This window comes from Saccostrea echinata, unplaced genomic scaffold, assembly GCF_033153115.1.
Source record: "Saccostrea echinata isolate AGI-Se365-2 ecotype Australia unplaced genomic scaffold, CSIRO_AGI_Sech_v1 ptg000002l, whole genome shotgun sequence".
Classification (NCBI taxonomy): Eukaryota; Metazoa; Mollusca; class Bivalvia; order Ostreida; family Ostreidae; genus Saccostrea; species Saccostrea echinata.
The window spans coordinates 21,796,212-21,815,576 of NW_026889751.1; the positions used below are offsets into that span (position 1 = coordinate 21,796,212).

The 19,365-nt window shown below is 32.1% G+C and overlaps 1 pseudogene; it reads right to left on the bottom strand.

Annotated features, from left to right (window-relative positions):
- Nucleotides 1-13,185: 13,185 nt before the first annotated feature.
- LOC133178143 (hillarin-like) lies at nucleotides 13,186-18,847 on the bottom strand (annotated as a pseudogene).
- Nucleotides 18,848-19,365: the final 518 nt, after the last annotated feature.

Below are 19,365 nucleotides of genomic sequence, written 5' to 3' on the forward strand. Positions count from 1 at the left end.
GGAAACGAAATGTTTATTTAAATAATCTTATTGCCTTCTTTTTTAAAACTATTTTTGAATAATAAAATAATATTAGTATCATTTAGCGACCAAGTATGGTTTTTAATGGTTTTTAATGATTTTGATCCCCGAAACCCATATAGCTATATACTTAATGTAAGTAAATCTTAATTTGAAGAATTTTGAAAGTTTTCAAAGGACCGAATTTTCAAAACTGAACGGGAAGTAACGTTTTACTTGTCATGGTGTGAACGAAATTCCTCCTTTTCATAGCATACCCCCTTGTCATGGGAGAACTTGAGAATTGTTCTCTTACCAAAAAAAATACTATAGTAAACTATAGTTAACTACAGTTAACTATAATGATAACTTTGACACTATGAGAACTACAGTTAACTATAGTGATAACTTTGACATTATGAGAACTATAGTTAACTATAGTGATAACTTTGACACTATGATTTACAATAGTGATAACTTTGAAAACTTTGATTAACTGTAGTAATCACGATGACTATATTGATAACTATGAAGACTTTGAAATACTATAGTGATCACTATGAAAACTTTGATTTGCTATGGTGATAACTTTGAAAACTTTGATTCACTATAGTGATAACTTTGACCCTATAGTGATCACTTTGAAAACTCTGATTTACTATAGTGATCACTATGACACTATAGTGATAACTGTGAAAACTTTGATTTATTATAATGATAACTTTGAAACTTTGATTTACTATAGGTAACTATAGTAAACTATAGTTTACTATAGTATTTCTTTGCAAGGGTTTACTTGAAATATAATTGGTTTATATATCCAGAAAGGGGTATTCAATCTAGAATATCTGTTTTAGTTATAGCTTCAAAATATATCTAATCTATTAAGGATGTCATCAAATGCCTTTTACTTACCCTGACTTTGTTGTGTATTGCAGGAAAAGTAACGGTTTCAAACTATCCTTAAATATATGTGTGTTAATCAGACAATTCAAAAACGGAATGGTTATCAACAAGAATAAGAACTAATATTGAATGAATGATTAAGGAATAGTATTTAAGTGTGCATTCTGCAGGTATCCTGTCTGCCCATCTCTTAATTTTTCCTCTTCAATGCACATTCATTGAATTTAAACTACAGATTAGTGGATTATGTATCAACACGTAAACAAAGGAATATTGATTGATTGATTGATTGTTGTTTATGACACATTGAACCATATTGAAATTATGATTTAAGACAAGATTACAGGCTCGCCGGGTCTCATCATTCTGTAATGCTTCTCAGACTTTTCTCGCGGTCCTTCGGATGAGACCGTATCAACCAAGGTCACGTGTCGCAGTAGGTGTTGGCACGAAAAAGATCTCTCACTGCTCAATGGCCCTGAGTGCCGAGTATAGGTATGAATTTGCAGCTCTCCACCGGCAAGTGGTGGCGTCTCCATATGGGTGAAAGATTCTCCAGAGGAACAATAAACAAACAAACAAAACAGACACTTCTCGCACTCACGTTTTGCTTTATTTAACATAGAATTATATTTTAGTAGGAAGTCGAAAATTTAGTAGAAATTGCAATTTTATCAAATGAGTTGATAAAATGTGAAAATAACAATCAGTAATCATGCCAATTAACCATTAAAAATTGAGATTAGAGCAAACATGGATCCTCAAAAGCAATGAATTTAAGAAAAATTTAGCACGTAAAAGTTTTACAATATCAGATACAAATTTTACACGTAACATTCTTAAAAACATTGAAAATATTAACATGTTTTATATTGCAAATGATTTAAACAATTTATCTCAAATGACTATTTTTTTATACTCATGTATTGTGATGTCTGTGAGTAACTATACATCTTTCTAAAGATTCTAATACTGTGGTTTCATTTTCATTCGTTGGGGTCAATGTTCGTGGGCAGGCAAAATTTTACTCATCTTAATGATAATAACACGGATCCCTGGAAGCAAAGATATAGGATCAGATGTATAGGAGAAATAAGCATCAATGTTCGTGGGCAAGCAAAATTTTACTTGTTCGTGGGGTCGTGATTTTGTGGGTTACTCGTTTATACGGTAGATTCAATGAATCAGTTTGTTTACAAATTGCCGCGGGGATGAAAATTCATGGGTGAGGGTGTCCCACGAAATCCATGAACATTGGTCCCCCACAAACAATGATGATTCCACAGTAGCCTTTAGTTTTTTGTGTTGAGCTGTAGAGAAATTTCTCCTTCTTTGGGTACATTAACATTATACGTGTAATTCGCTATTCTTCGGAAGCAAAACGTAGTGTGCATTTAATGAATAGCCTTATTGCCTTGCCTTTTTTTACTATTTGTGAATAAGAAAGTAAAAGTTGTGAATACTAGTAGCATTTACTGACTAAATGTGGTTCTTTTTTATGGTTTTCAATGATTTGATCTCCCGGAACCCATATGGGTATGTCCTTAATGTAAGTACATGTAAATCGTAAATGAAGGATTGTTTTCCAAGCACCGGATTTTCTAAACTGAACAGGAAATAACGTTTTATTTATCATGGACTGAAAGAAATTCCCCTTTCATCGTCTACTTCCTTGTCATGGAGAACTTGAGAATTATTTACTTGCAATATAATTGGTCCAAATATTCAGAAAGGGGTATTCCATCAAAATATGCGGAAATTTGTTTTTTACAAACAGTTTCAAAATAATCAAATATCTGGATTTTTTAGATGAACTTTCCTTACCTTGAAATTGACTGTGTTGTGTATTGCAGCAAAATTAATGATTTCAAACTATCCAATGACGTAATGTTAGTTACATTGGATAACTCAAAAACGGAATGGTTATCAACAAGAATAAGAACTAATATGGAATGCTTAAGGAATAGTATTCCTGTCTGCCCATCTCTTAATTTTCCTCCTCAATACACATTCATTGAATTTAAACAACACATTTGTGGATTGTGTAATGAGTGGAAAATATCAACAGATAAACAAAGGCATGTTGAATTTATGATGAAAGATGACACGCTCGCCGGGTTCATCATTCTGTAATGCTTCTTAGACATTTCTCGCGCTCACTTTTTGCTTTATTTAACAAAGCGTTATATTTTAGAAGAATCGAAATTCTCAATTTTACAAAATTTGTAAATGATGAGTTGATGAAATGTGAAGATAACGATCAGTGATTATGCCAATCAACCATTAAAAATTGAGATCAGAGCAAACATGGATCCTCAAAAGCCATGAATTTAAGAAAAAATTAGCACATAAACGTTTTACAATATCAGATAAAGATTTTAAACATAACATTCTTAAAGACATTGATTAATAGAAAATACATTATGCCAATAATTAAAAAAATATATCTCAAATGATCATTTCTTTTTATTCACGTACTCTGATGTCAGTGAGTAATTAGATGTCTTTATAAAGGGTCTATAATAGCCTATTCTTTTCTTCTTGCTCTTCTTCGGAAGCAAAACGAATACGATTTAATAAATTATCTTATTGCATTGTTTTTTAAACTGTCTTTTTATAGAATAATAGCTAGCGCAGCGAGCGGCGCGAAGCGCCACTCGTCACTGCGAGCTCTTAAAGCAACGCCTGGGCGAAGAGAAAATTCGGACTTTGCACATTGATCCAAATGATTTTTTTTTCCGCAGTTACCTGTGGTCCCATAATGCTTAGCGAAATGCATCTCGTCGCAAACTTCATTCTCGCGGAAGCAACAAAAATATTCAACAAAAAATAAAATCACCTTGATTTAATGGATACACATGTATAGCAGACAGATAGTAGATAAAATATTTTTTGATTAAGATTAGCACTGTTCAAACTTCGTTTGGGTAATGCACATACGACGTCATATGACGTCATAGTCTAGACGTTGCAAATGTCACGTGCGGTTTGACGAGCCCGATTTTAATTAAAACTGAAAGGTATCTGCGCTCGCCCTAACGGTCGCACCGTCAACATATTATTGTAATAGTAGTCAATACTAATATCATTAAGCGACTAAGTGTGGTTCTCCAAGGATAATCTTCATGGCTTTGTAATAGTACTACTTCCTTATTTTATCAAAGCTATATTGATTATGATAAATGATTCAGGTAAGGTTTATTTCTCATAAGTTTGGAAAGCAAACACTAACTGAAATACCTTAATCTTCACTTTGCTTTCTTTCCAACTGAAGTCTTATTTGTAATTATGGGAAAGATCCAACAGCATAGATGTAACAAATTTTTTAAATCACATTGTGATTATATCATATAAATTTTTTAACATAAAAGGATAAAGATAACGAAAGCCATTGATCTCATAAAATCTGCAATATGAAGTGTGAACAACATGAATTTAAATGATAATAACACGGATCCCTGGAAGCAAAGATATAGGATCAGGTGTATAGGAGAAATAAGCATCCCCTGTGGACTAGTCACGACCGTTGTGAGACGTCTGTAGTACTCAGGTAAAACGGAATAGTCTATGGTCAATAGTTTTAGAAAAAAGGAAGGAATAAGGAAAACTTTATTTCAAGCGTTGATTAAAATATCTCAATTTTTAAATTTTTTTTAGAAGCTTGTCGATTGAATGAAAAAAAAATGCCACCTTGACGAAAAGGTGATCTAGTTTAATATTGGGTGTGGTACAATTCACTACCCCCCTTTAAATCAGTTTGCTCTCCTTATTAAATGCTTGTAAATAAAAAAAACTTCCGCTTGACATGGAAAATTGAAGTCTATTCATGTGTAGACATGTGTTTATTTTTGCGTTTTAACATAACTATGTATTAATTGAAAATCGCCATTTCCAATACATGATGAAAAAAGTTAGTAAATATGTTCTAATAAAGCCACTTCAGTTCAATTCGTGTTCACACAGAGAGACTACCTGTGTATGTGTTATCTGCCTCATTATTTATATATTTTTTCTGGTAAAAAACTGAAGTCAAGCTTCCACTTATCTAAAATCGACGCTATTTGTCGTCTCTGTCAGTAAACCCTCGGCTCCTGCTTTTTCATTTTATCCATAAAAATGGGAGAAAAGACGATTAATGCATTCCAAGATTTAAAGTGCGTGTGTTTTGTCTTGTTATTCTATACACTTTTTAGCATTATACGATGAAAGCAGTATAAATAGCTTTGCTAATGACTATATTTTGGTTTTGGGTACATTTTCCTGAACCTCCCGGTCTCTCGGAGAATTCTCTGATTTTCTCTTTTCTTCAATAACATCCGTCGCCTGAAATCAGTGTGTAATTAAAAAAAAATCATTGTCTAAAACAGGTAAAAGGGTTCATCTGAAATTAAATAACACTTCCAGAATGCTAAATAGAGTCTTTTACCCATTTGTAAAATGTACCGAGGCCCGCACTGGAAGCCCGTATCCTCTCCTCGTCATACGGTCGGAGTGTCTGAGAGGAATAATTAACTATGTTCTCGGTCACGTGGACAGTGTCAAACAGATGCACGCGCCTTTATACTCATAAAAAAGATCCCTCACTGCTCAATGGCCGTAAGTGCTGAGTATAGGACAAAATTTGCAGCTCTCCACCGGCAAGTGGTGGCGTCTCCATATGAGTGAAAAATTCTCGATACGGACGTTAAACAATATACAAACAAACAAACAATAAAATCATATCTTTTTCATTTTTTAAAATATATGGATAAAATTGTCAAAAATCTGTTACCTTTATACAAAAATATTATAAAGTTAACGATCATATTATTTTTGAAAAGAAATTGAAACAAAAGTGCGAATTTAAAGAGAAATTTTCGACATCTTTATTTGAACATATCCCAATCTCAATTATATTGAAACTGACTGGAAGTATGTAAGTAGAAATATTTAACAATTTCACAAAACTCTACATTACTCTTAACGAATTAATTAAAATTGTTATTCAGCAAGTTGATTTCTCCGAAGTAACTGCACAGATTGATATAAGTTTGTTATTTTTTTAAATTTTCAATCGGAATTGGTCTCAAATTCGTCTCAAATTTAAAAATTGTCAATTTTTTCTTAATTTTGCAATTTCATAACAGTATTTTTCTTTTAAATATATGATTGTCAAATATTTTTTATAACATAAAAACATATCTTTAAGATTTAAACCATGGATTTTAAAAGTATTAATAAATTGTCATAAATTAAAGGTTTTCTTTTATCGAATTCGTAAATAATGAAAAAAAACAACTAAAATGTCAACCTGATTCTACTTAATTCTGCTGGAAATGTTTTATGAGAGTGTTTAGTATGCATTTTTAGTAGCAAATTTGAAGCTCTCGGATGTCTTATTTGCAACCGAAACAATTTTGTTATTTTCACCAAAACAAAATCAAGATATTCATACAAATTAATACAGAGCCTATAATGATCTTTTAATGATAAAATCATACGTCAGTTTGATACCATAGACATCCAATAAATATTTTGGTGTTACAAACTACCTAAATCAATCTGTTCACTGATACATTACTTGAGGACACATGCTACAAACAAAAGGTTGCGTGGATCGCTATATACTTTTGTACTTATTTTGGTTGCAGATCATGCCTATATTATGTCTCTTAAATATTAAAAAATTGTAGGCTTTCTCTGTGTTCAAGTTATTTTTCCTTTTGCAATCACCTGTATAAACCTATACAATTTTTATCACTTTATATGACATTTTTGAGAAACTTCGAATGAAAATATTTATTGAAACTAATTTATCCCATATAAACAAATAAAAAATTCGGTGTCATTATTTTTTTTTTGGAAAGTTTGCTTGTAGCATATGTCCTTAAATCCGTAATGAGTCACCCTGAAGGTTGAATCATCACTTACATGTAACTATTTCATGGTGGCATATGTATTTTAACTTTGATTTAAAATTTTTAAATATATGTAGTAGTATATCTATATATCTACTCTTTAAAACTTTAGTTCAGGTCATTTTTTCAAGCATAATGAGTAATGAAGAACAGTATTACTTGTTTTGCCTTAGCATCCGCCGTGGTTTTATCCTGTTCTGTAAAAATTTGCTTCTTTCTTTTAAAGCTCGGTTTTGGTGGTGGGTACCTCACTATAAATCCTCTAAATCTGACAATGGACTTTTGAGCTTGGTTACTGTTCACTATTTCCATATTAGTAAAACTCCATTATTGAGCCTTGGATGTTTTTGCTTATTTCGAAACATATTTTCGATTAAAGTTTAAGTACAAACGTACACAATGCCAACAATTTTAAATTTCTTCAATAGTTTTTAAAATAACTTTATTCTAATGAAAATTGAATTTAATATTTTAATAATAATAATATCAAAATTTAATAAAAAATCAGATTTATTCACAAGCAGTGGCAATATTTTTAACTTTTATCCAAACATTCTTAATTACAAAGAATGTTCACTACCGTAGTTTAGACCGTCTTCTGAGCGTCTGAGGCTCTTAAAAAATTACGCAAACGACAGGATGAGGATGTTTGCCAATGCATCCTTACTAATATGTTTGTTTGGAAATCCCCCATTGAGGCATGGCTAGAGGTCTGTTATTTTTACCGGATGAGTTCGATTTGCTAACACTGTAAACATTACTGAATACAAACTGATACCACTTAAGAGTTTGTTTTGCTTTCCTACATTTCTGTTCTTGTGTTGATTTAAGTCTTGATAATTTTATAAATACACCATAGATTCTTAAATATGAAGGATAAATTTAAGTACTGTAAGTGCAAGGATATATGAAATCAAGCACGCCTCAAATTCGTACTTTTGATAAATTTCAGTTTAAAAGTTTTAACATACTTTTATCATACACCAGGCTTAAACGTTCTCGAAACATTGAAGACTTGACATTCTACCAAAACTTTTGAACGTTGTCAACTTCAAATTTGTCTCTATACCCATTCCCGATCATTTCCTTTTAAATGAATAATTGTGTACTTTTTTCTTCAGGCTGTTTTCATAAAAAAATCTTACATAACTCCGAAAAATGTTGGAAACATCAGCAATCGGATCCTTATTCATTCATTTATTTTGACATATAAGTTTGCAAACACATTTTCAAGTTACTGATTAAGGAAATTACCAAGTCATTATCTGGTATTCTCAAATAGTCCTCTTTTTCATGACCACCGTCGGTTTTATTCGTTGTTGATCCTCCACAACCCATGTGGCTCTCTCCTTAAAGCGAAGATTTTTTTTTTCAGAAAATATAAATTAACCCGGAATGTGTCACCGAAAGTGAGTGAGGAAAAACTTATTTTATATCCTGATGTCATACATAGAAATGTTTAATTTCTAAAATATTGGGAAGGTGGGTGAATTTAGACAGAAGAATTTATTTTTAATTAAAGTTTTAAGAAAAGCTACGTAAATCTGATTTCAAAAGTTGATTTTTCCTTACCTTGACTGTGATGTGAATTACAGGGGAAGTACCATTAATCCAATGACGTAGTGTTTGTATGAATCAGACAACCTAAGAACTGATGGTAATCAACAAGACTAAGGACTAACATTGAATAATAATTCACAACAAAGTACCAGTATTTAAGTGTTTTTATATACAGGATTGCATTTTTGAAAATGAAGAAAAGAAACTGTTCACTTGTCTTTGCAGAATCGTTTCACTGTCTACTCTGATGTCATAGAAAATAATGATTTACTCTGAAATATGTTTCAATATTGGGGTTCTATTGATACAGATGGAAATTTTTTTTTAATAGAACCCCAATATTAAAACATGGTCATAATTTTGGAGAGAAAAAATCTTCCAATACCAGATATATAAATTTTCCTTACCTAGATTCTGATAAGTCTTACTTGTAAGAGAAGCTAAGTTATAACTATCCAATTTCCTAAATTTTGTTTGAAACAGACACCTCGAGCTCAAGAGCTGAATAATAATCAACAAGACCAAAGGCTAATAAGGAATGACTATTCATAATGAACGACTATTATCTAAGTTTTATGCCAAAGTATTCAGTCTGCAAATTACTTCCCTTTTCCCCTTCATTACACACTTACTGAATTTAAAATACATATTTGTAGATTGCATTTATTTGGTATAATTTATTAACAAATAAACAGGAAACGTATGTAAAATATGATAAAATATAAGGTTACAACAAGCTACAGCATTTGATATTTTTTCTCACACACTTTTTGAGTCTTCTGATGCATTATATTATTTTGTTAGGATTGAAATACGGATTTTTACCAATTAAGGGAATCTAAAGACTTCAATGAACCACAGCGCTTACTTGAGTAACATTGGCCCGTTATTATTCAAATTTAATAACATTTTGTAATCCACACAATCTAAGAATGTTTGCATATAAGCATAATTTAATGTGACCCTGCTACTCTTGAATAAAATATGTATGACATTGGAAATAATCATTCATCCCCTGTTACGGCCCTACCCTACCCCAGTGTCATTTGAATAAATTTAATCTTCACTACCTGAGGTTGCTAGCTTATTATTATGAGTAACCATGGCCTTTCTGAGAAGAAGATTTTTAAAGACTATGCCGTGTATAATCACATGTAAAACGTCGATTTCTTATTGTGGCCCCAACGTTCCCCTTGGGACCATGACTTGAACAATGTTGAATCTGGACTTCCTGAAGATTCTTTCTGATGACTTGGTCCTGCTGCTCTTGAAAAGATTTTTATAGATATTTTTACTATATATTCCCGTTTTTACGTTTCTCTATTATGGCTCCACACTTATCCCACGCCCCACGTACTATAATTAAAATAAACTTGAATCTAGTTTGCTAGCTTATTATTATGAGTAACCGTGGCCTTTCTGAGAAGATTTTTAAAGACTATGCCGTGTATAATAATTTCCTATTGTAGCCTAAGGATTCCTATGGACCATGACTTGAACAATGTTGAATCTCCACTTCCTGAGGAGTCTTTCTTGTGACATGGTCCTGCTGTTCTTGAGAAGATTTTTCAAGATATTTTACTTTTTATTCCCATTTTAACGATTGATTCCCTTTCATGGCTCGACACTTATCACAGGGGCTATGATTAAAATAAACTGGAATCTTGTCTGTCATTAAACCATCACATAAATTTCCTTTATTCTGGTCCAGTAATTCAAGAGAATATATTGAAATGACCGTTTGATTTTTTTTCATTTCTTCTTATCTTCCATTGGGAGACAGGTATGTCTTTTCATTTAAATAATTGAGTTCCTTACCAATAAATACTTTGTGCCATGTTTAATTAAGGAGAGAATTTGAATAGCAACCCAAATAATAAGAAAAGCGTAAAATATTTATGTTCCAACCTAGTTTATACCGTATAAATTGGGTTGCTATTAAATTCATTCCTTAAAATTTAATTTTCATTCATTTAGCATAAGAAAATAAGACGATTGCCATTTTGAAATAACAATTAGAATTAAATTATTTGACATTGGTCCAGTGGCTCTGAAAAAAAAAGTTTGAAATATGAAATTATAACGACTAATCGATAACAACACAAAACAGATAAATTTTAAATTGAAAAGCTTACTTAATCTTTTGTCTCAGATGAGTTAAAATTTTCAAAAAATTTTTTTTTAACAATTTCAGAATTTTTGGCCATATATTGAATATAGAGATGAACAGTTTGTCGGCGCAACTCCTCTTAAACCGCTGCACGGAATTTGGTCAAACTTTGCAGATATTTAGTACACAGTGTGTAGATGTGCATATTACCAGGGAATTCCGATTCCATTATTTTTGCCCTAAGAGTTTTGCCTATTATTTAAGAAACTTTCCAGCTTAGGTAATGAAGAAATCCACTGAAATCAGCTTTTGTAATGAAATTTTATGTGAAATATTTTATGACCTTAAAAGACCCCTATTGATTTTGAGATCAAAATATTAATGATTTAACACACACGCACACACAATCTTGGATAGCTCTCACTCCCCCTCAAATTGGTACTTTGCCTTAAATAATTTCATAAGTACAGTATATAAACAAATTCATATGACTACATCATAATTTTGTTTCCATCAATTATTTGAATGTGTAAATTGTCATGTGTTGGACATGAACTTACACTCAATTACAAATCAAAACCACTGAGGAATTTAATTAACAGTTTGTCAGCATAACTCTTGCACTGAATTTCCTGAAACTTTGTAGGTATTTCAGACATAATGTATAGATTTGTATATTACCAAGAAATTTTGATTCCATTATTTATCTAGAAACTCCAGCCAAATTAAATTTGTAACATACAAAGATTTGAATGTCCTTATATGCAGGAATTTTTGATGTGATAATTCTTTGCAAGTAATGCCCCTTTTTGAATTATAGTGTGTATTTAAAATGCACTGTGTCATTCATTACGTATAGCATTGTCGAGTTTTGGGGGAGCGTGGGGTATGTGAGCTTGCTCACTTTTTCTTTCCTTACATAAAATTTTACGATGCCTGTCCATGCTCCTGAACTGTGACTGACTTTTCCTGAAAATAATAACAATGGAAACACCAAGCGCCGCTAAACCGGACATAAAGACAACTCTTGATAAAAAAAATCATCACAGTTGGAGGTTCTTGTTTATTCGTTGTGGAATGCATTTTCACTTTCTCTCGAATTACTTTTTTACATTTTCTATGTCCTTCCTTAGGATAAGAGTTGTGACTCTTTTTAAACAAGAGACCCATGGGCCACAACCCTCATCTGTTTTAACTTTGACCATGCTCTTCTTCATCAGATTTTCCTCCTTGTACATGTAATACTTATTGTGGAACATTCCTAACTCAAGGGTTCATAGTTTGAACAATTTAAAAACTACCTATGGAGGACTTCACATAAGTTTAACCTTCTCTAGCCCAGTAGTTCTTGAAAAAATTTTGAAAGATTTTTCCTATATATTTCAATGTAAAAATTTGATTCGCTATTGTGGCCCAACCCTACCCCCAGGGGCAAAGATTTGAACAATTTTGAATCTACACTTCCGAAGGAAGCTTCCACATAGGCTTTAGCTTTTCTGGCCCAACGGTTCAAGACAAGATCTTCAAAGATTTTACTATATATTTCAATGTGAATTTTGATTCCCTGTTTTGAACACATCTTACCAATGGGGACCATGATTTGAACATATTAGAGTCTACGCTACGTCAAGATGCTTCAACATAAGTTTCAGCTTTTCTGGCCCAATGGTTCTTGAGAAGCTTTTTAATGACCCCACCCTATTTTATCTTTTCTTTGTTATCTCCCCTTGGAATTGGACTTGGTTCTTCAGTTTAACAATTTAAACCCTTCTTCACCCAAGGATGTTTTGTACCAACTTTGTTTAAAATCGGCCCTGTGGTTCTTGAGAAGAAGTTGAAAATGTGAAAAGACTACAGACGGACGGACAGACGAACAATAGGTGATCAGAGTGGCTCATTTGAGCTTCCAGCTCAGATGAGTTAAACCGATGTTTGAAATACATGTATATATTTTTCTATTAAAACAATCAAATAATAAGTATATCTAGAGCATGAATATCCATTTATGTTTGGTTTCAATTTTCAAGAGCATGCTCTGGATATGATCAATATCATTGGCAGCTTTGCATATTCAAGCAAAATTTTCTATTCCTGTCAAATTTTTGCTTTATTTTCTTCTTTGATATCTTGAATTAGTATATATCTAATAGACCCCTGTTCCACGTAATACTTCATGAAAAAATGCGAAAATAAATTGATATTATATGATAAAAAAGAAAAATAAATAACAAATACAATGTATGGTTTAATATCAGATAAGTTTTAAAACCTTTTATTGATAAATTTATAAACGTTATCAATAAGGAAATCTATTTAATCCTTTCCCTGTGTACAATTTCTAACATAAACATAACCTCTACCATTGCCGATAATAAATTGGATAAATGTGTCTTTGTCACTTACATTTAACACTTTTCTTTGAATTATCTTATAGATACAGTCTTACAACAAACGTGAACAAAGACTCCAACTATCTATAAATCTACGCTATGTGTTGTCTTGAAAAGTAAATCGTTTGCCCCTGCATCTTTATTCAATCTTTATCATGGAAGTAAATATTCGTTTAATATATTCCCATATATTCGTTATTATGTCTACTTGTTTTGATATAATTTTTATAAACCCCTAATACATTAGATTTGATCAATGTAGTTAATGGTTTTGCAAAAGTTTATCTTTTGAACGTATTGTGTATTTTATTTCCTAAGTCTTTCAGTCTTTCGAAGAATCCTCTGATGTCGTCATTTCCTCAATAACATTCGACGCCTGAAATTGTGATGAAAAAACCATGAAATATGAATAATTATCAATAAATTTATAGCCAAAACAAGCATGAGACATCTTTTAAGGCAGATAATTACTGCAAAAAGCGACTTAGTTACCCATTTGTAAAATGTACCGAGACCCACACTAGAATCTCGAATTGTCTCTTCGTCGTAAAGTCGAAGTATTTGAGAAGATTGGTGCATCATGGTTTTGGTCACGTGAGTAGTGTTGAACTGACGCACGCGTCTTAACAGCCCTTCTTTTCCCGTCCTACGCATCAATGCTTGTATTTGTTCCCATTCCTATCACACAATTTTACTCATAAATATTTTTTTTAAAAAAAAATCTATTCCAGTAATATGTAAGGTGAAGAAATTTAAATGTAAATTATCACGCTTATTGCTCCTACCTCAAGTCGCCTTTCATCTTCCCCTAATAGGATGTATGTGGCTTTCATAACGTCATAAGCTAAAGGTTTCGGGTGTTTATAAGTCTGGATTTCGGAGACTGTCGTTTGCTTCATTTGCAGAATATCGTGAGCAAATACCTTAAGTTTTTGCAACTGTGATAACAAATCTTCTGCTTCCTCAATAAGATTTTCAAGAACGTACTCGTACTCGGACAATTTTGCATTTTCTATTGCTTCTTCTAGTTTCTCACCATGCCTTCTTGCAATTGCATCTTTCAGTTCTAATGATACAAAAATATCAATATGGATATATGCTTTTATTTTAAGAATTTATTTTTAATAAAAATTGCTTGTATTTATGATGAAAACTATTATATACATTGCTTCAATCTCTCTGAAGCCATCTTGCAATGAAGAGAATTTAGTAAAGCAGTGTATTTGATACCTTTTCGCAGAGTTAGATACGCTAATCTTTCTTCTGCTTTTTGACGATCCCCTTTATCTTCTAGATCAACCTTATCGAAGTCATCAAGAGCCTTACGAAGAGCCTCTAGATTATTGGAACTAGTGTGGTCCTGTAATGCCTTCCTGATTCTTTTTTCTATTGGATTCTGGCGAAGAAAAAAACAAGGTCCAGAAAAATTAAAACTCATTCATCTGAAAATGTATCAAAATGATCGCACTTCCACCAACCTCGTAGGGCTTCCGCTTTTTGTTGATATTTTCCGAGGTCAAAAGGTAGTTGCAGGCATTCTTGAATGAACCACCGGAATCTTTGACTTTTGCATTAATCTGAAGCGCATATTCTCCCTTCTGAGGCAAATTAACATTAATATCCAGCTTCTGACCTTTTATCTTATGGGTCACGTGTTTATTTTCTTGTTCCATATTATCGTGTATCAAGATTGTTTGAACTAACACTTTCTTTGTTATATTAAATATTACGTTGAAATTCATTGTCTGTTTGATATCGATAAAACCGGTCTTGTGAGATAGCGCTCGGAGGCCCGCCTCTTCTGTTAGAGAATTAGGACCAAACCCAGACTCTGGATTATAAGGAAATGGCTTTTTATATGTTACATCCTCGTTACACTCAAGTCTGAATTCGCAAAGACGAGAACCGTCACCAAAGATCTCCAATTTATATACGCCTTCACTGGGAAACCGCACACGAAATCTAATTGAGGACCCTTCATTAAATAAGGCTACGTATCTCTCTAGCTGTATTTCAGTAGAAAGAGTTTTGTCTGATTCCTCATGATTAAAATACAAGTTGTATGCGTAAAAGCTTTCTTCATTGTCTAACTTTTTTATTCCAATTTCACATACACCGCGAACTGATCTATAAAGACATTTATTTGGTGTTGTAATTTTGTAGTTATTCTCAAAAAAGGCTTGTGAACAACATGCTATTTCTATGAATTCCTGTATGGTAAACGGCCGCGTGAGAAGCTGCCATTTTGAGTCCTCGGGATAGCAATTGTAGATAAACTCTTCTGCCTCCGTAAGGAAGTAATAGTCGTTTATGTAGAGAATTGTTTGGCCTGATGACCTTTTATCTTTTTCTCTGACACCTTTTCCTATATTAATTATTCAATCATTAGATTGTTTGTTCTAAAGATGCACAATTTATAAATTATTCTTGAAATGATATCTATATACTAAAATGTGACGGAGCAAATATTTTTTTAAAGATTATCCTAAATATTTGATGCACACATCATGGTTTAAATCATACACCATTAAGTTTTATACCTTCGATTTCTATTAGAGTCCATGTACCCCTAGAGTATCCAACAACTGCCGAGAAAGCCCAAAGCGGAAACACAAAGTGCCACCCTCCAGACACATACACTGCCGTCCATGAGTTGTTCAAATTGTCAACATCTTTGTCTCCTACCTCGTAGGACACACTCTTCCCCAGCCCCCGTATAAGTACACATGGGATTTTGACAGTCCTTGGAGATGAGAAAATTATGTATTCAAATATTCTGCACCTTGCGTATATTGTATACAGGTACATCTTAGGCATTTACAGATATAGGAAACATTATTCATATGATTTCTCAAAACTTACCTACAAAGACTTATGAATAAGTAATTGTACGAGTGTTTGATTTGTGTAACTTGTAGCACAATGGCTTTTAGCGAGGAAACAACTTGGTTTTCATTGTCATCCTGTTCAGATGCGTTTCCATTGACCCCTGTAAACCAATCCAGGTGAAGATCGCGCGCACTTTTTGCACGTCGTTTGTTAATCCGTCCGTCAGAGCATGTGCCAAGTCACCCAGGGTCTGATAATCTTCAATTTGAATCTAAACATAATTGCTGCGATATACACTATACAAATAACAATACCCCACTCGTCACTGATTCCAATCTATATTGGACTATTTCTGCAATAATGTTAAACCACAGGGAACACGGAAGTTAAAAACTATTGTCTGAATGTTCTACTTGATTTGTCTAGACTATGAAGACTTACACTTTTTTAACAAAAATATTATGAATTTAAAATAATTTTACTTTGTAAATTTCGCAATGAAGTTGAAACTTATGAAAAGAGTGGGGATACAATTTCTGATACACTTCTACCTAAAAAAAAAAAAAAAAGCTACCCCTTCTAACACACATTGAAAATAATATAATATGAGGATATGGTGGTTGCCGTTCCCTTCCTGGACAACGTAATATGGCTTTGAAATGGCCCATTATTATCTTTTAATTAACTTTAAATCTAAATATTTATATCGCAAAAGATTTTCGGTATATTTGCTAGTGTAAAAGTAAATCATCGACTGTAAAAGTCAGCGCTTCTCGCAAAAGTCCAAAAAGAACTTGAAAGAGTTATGCCAAACCAAACTTTTATTTTTTTTAATCGATGTATATTGACGGACTCCAGAGGTTAATTTAATTTAATTTTATTTTATTCTGTAATATTTAATATATCTTTTGAAAGATATTTTCATTGTCATTGAAAGCTTAAGACTAATATAACTTCAATTTAACTTGCATATAAGACACTCGAAAGTTGTTTTTAAGTGATGCATAATATAAAAAGGTCATGAATAGGCATTTGGACATTTTATACATTTTACTTCTTTTATTTAAAAAAAAGGATTATATATGAATTTTAAAATCATAATTTGTTCATATCTTTAGATATTTGGATAAAATGTTCAATAAACCTTTACCTTTTTACAAATATATAATAAATTGATACCGAATGGAAATGTATGAAGAAGAAATATTTCACAATTTCACAAAACTTTTCATTGCGTTTCACAAATTAATTGAAATTATTATTCAGCAAGTGATTTCTCCGTAGTAACTGCATCAGATTGATATTAATTTTTTTTTCATTTCAATCGGAATTGGTTTCAAATTCGTCTCAAATTTAAAAATCTTCATTTTTCTTAATTTTGCAATTTCATAACAGTATCTTTTTGAAATATATGATTGTTCAATTAATTTTTATTACGTGAAAACATATCTTTAAGATTTAACCTATAGATTTTTTTTTCAAATTCGTCTCAGATTTTAAAAATCTTCAATTGTTTCTTAGTTTTGCAATTTCATAATAGTATCTTTTTGAAATATATGATTGTCGAACATTCTTTTATTACGTAAAAACATATCTTTAAGATTTAAATCATAGATTGTAAAAATATTAATGAATTGTCATAAATTAAAGGTTTTCTTTTATCGAATTCTTAAATAATTATTCTACTTAACTCTGCTAGAAATGTTTTATGCGAGTTTTTTAGTAGGCATTTTCAGTAAGCTCTCGGGTGTCTTATTTGCAATCGTAAAAATTTGTCATTTTCACTAAAACAAATATCCAAATATACAGAGCCTATAATGAACTTTTAAACATTACTAAGGATACATGCTACAAACAAATAGTAGGTTGCGTAAATCAGTATATACTTTTGTACTTATTTTGGTTGCAAATGATGCATATATCATGTTTCTAAATATAAAAAAATGTAGGCTTTCTCTGTTGTTTAATTTATTTTTTCCTTTTGCAATCATCTGTATAAATCTATACAATTTTATTTACTTTAGAGGATATTTCTGAGAAATTTCAAATGAAAATATCCCATTAATGTAAACAAATATTTCGCTGTCATTATTATTTTTTTTGCTGTTGAAAGTTTGCTTGTAGCATATGTCCTTAAATCTGTAATAAGTCACCTTGCAAGTAGTATCAGCACTGAACCATTACATGGTGACATATGTATTTTAACTTTGATTTAACATTTTTATATAGAAATATATCTTTATATTATTACAGTAATATATTTACTCTTGAAAATTTTACTTCAGATCATATTTTTTCAAGCAATAAAGTAATCGAGAACAGTATTACTTGTTTGGCCTTAGCATCCGCCGTAGTTTTATCCTGTTCTGTAAAAATTTGCTTCTTTCTTTTAAAGGTCGGTTTTGGTGGTGGGTACCCCTCTACAAAGTCCTCTAAATCTACCTATTAGATGTAAAAAAAAAAAAAAAATTGAGAGCGTACATACTTTTATCATACACCAGGCTTAAACGTTCTCGAAGTCTTGAAATTCTACCCAAACTTTTGAACGTTGTCAACTTGTGTCTATATCCCTTCCCGATCATTTCCTTTCAAATGAATAATTGACCGTTCACGGTAGTTCAGTCGGTAGAGCGCTCGCTAAGTGATCGGGAGGTCGTAAGTTCGAATCTTGGCCGCGACTGACCTAAGTCGATAAAAACTGGGTAGCAACTGTTCCTTCGCTATGCGCTCGGCACTTTGAAGTGAAAGTTGTGGGTCCTTAGGAGTCCTTAAAAACCGAGGTCCCATGTCAAAGCAGGCGTTGGCACGATAAAGATCCCTCACTGTTCAATGGCCCTGAGTGCCGAGTAAAGGTTAAAATTTGAAGCCCTTCACCGGTATATGTTACGTCTCTATATGAGTGAAAAATTCTGTTATAGGACGTAAAACAGCATACAATCAATCAATCAAATGAATAATTGTGTACTTTTTTCTTCAGGTTGTTTTCATGAAAAAATCTTACATAACCCGGAAAAATGTTTGAAACATCCACAATCTGAACACATTTTTAAGTTATTAATTAAGGAAATTACCAAGTCATTATCTGGTTCTCTCAAATAATCCTCTTTTTCATGACCATCGTCGGTTTTAATTATCGTTGATCCTCCACAACCCATGTTGCTCTCTCCTTAAAGCGAAAAAAAAATCAGAAAATGTAATTTTACTCGGTATGTGTCGTAAAAACTTCGAAACAACTTTTTATTTGTCCTTGGCTAAATCGTTGTCACTATCTACCCTGATGTCACACATAGAATTGTTTAATTACAATATAAAATGAAAAATAGGGGGGGGGGGTTCGATGTAGACAGGTGAATTGTTTTTTCTTTAAATTAGGGTTTCAGAAAACTACCTTAATCGGATTTCAAAAGTTGAATTTCCTTACCTACACTGTGATGAGAATTACAGGAGAAGTATCAGTTCAACTCTCCGTGTAGTGTTTGTTTGAATCAGACAACTCAAGGTCTGAATGGTAATCAACAAGACTAAGGACTAATATTGAATAATTATTCACGACAACGAACCAGTATTTAAGCGTTTTTCTGCCTACAAATTACTTCCCTTTTCCCCTTCATTACACACTTACTGAATTTGAAATACATATTTGTAGATTGCATTTATTTAGTATAATTTATTA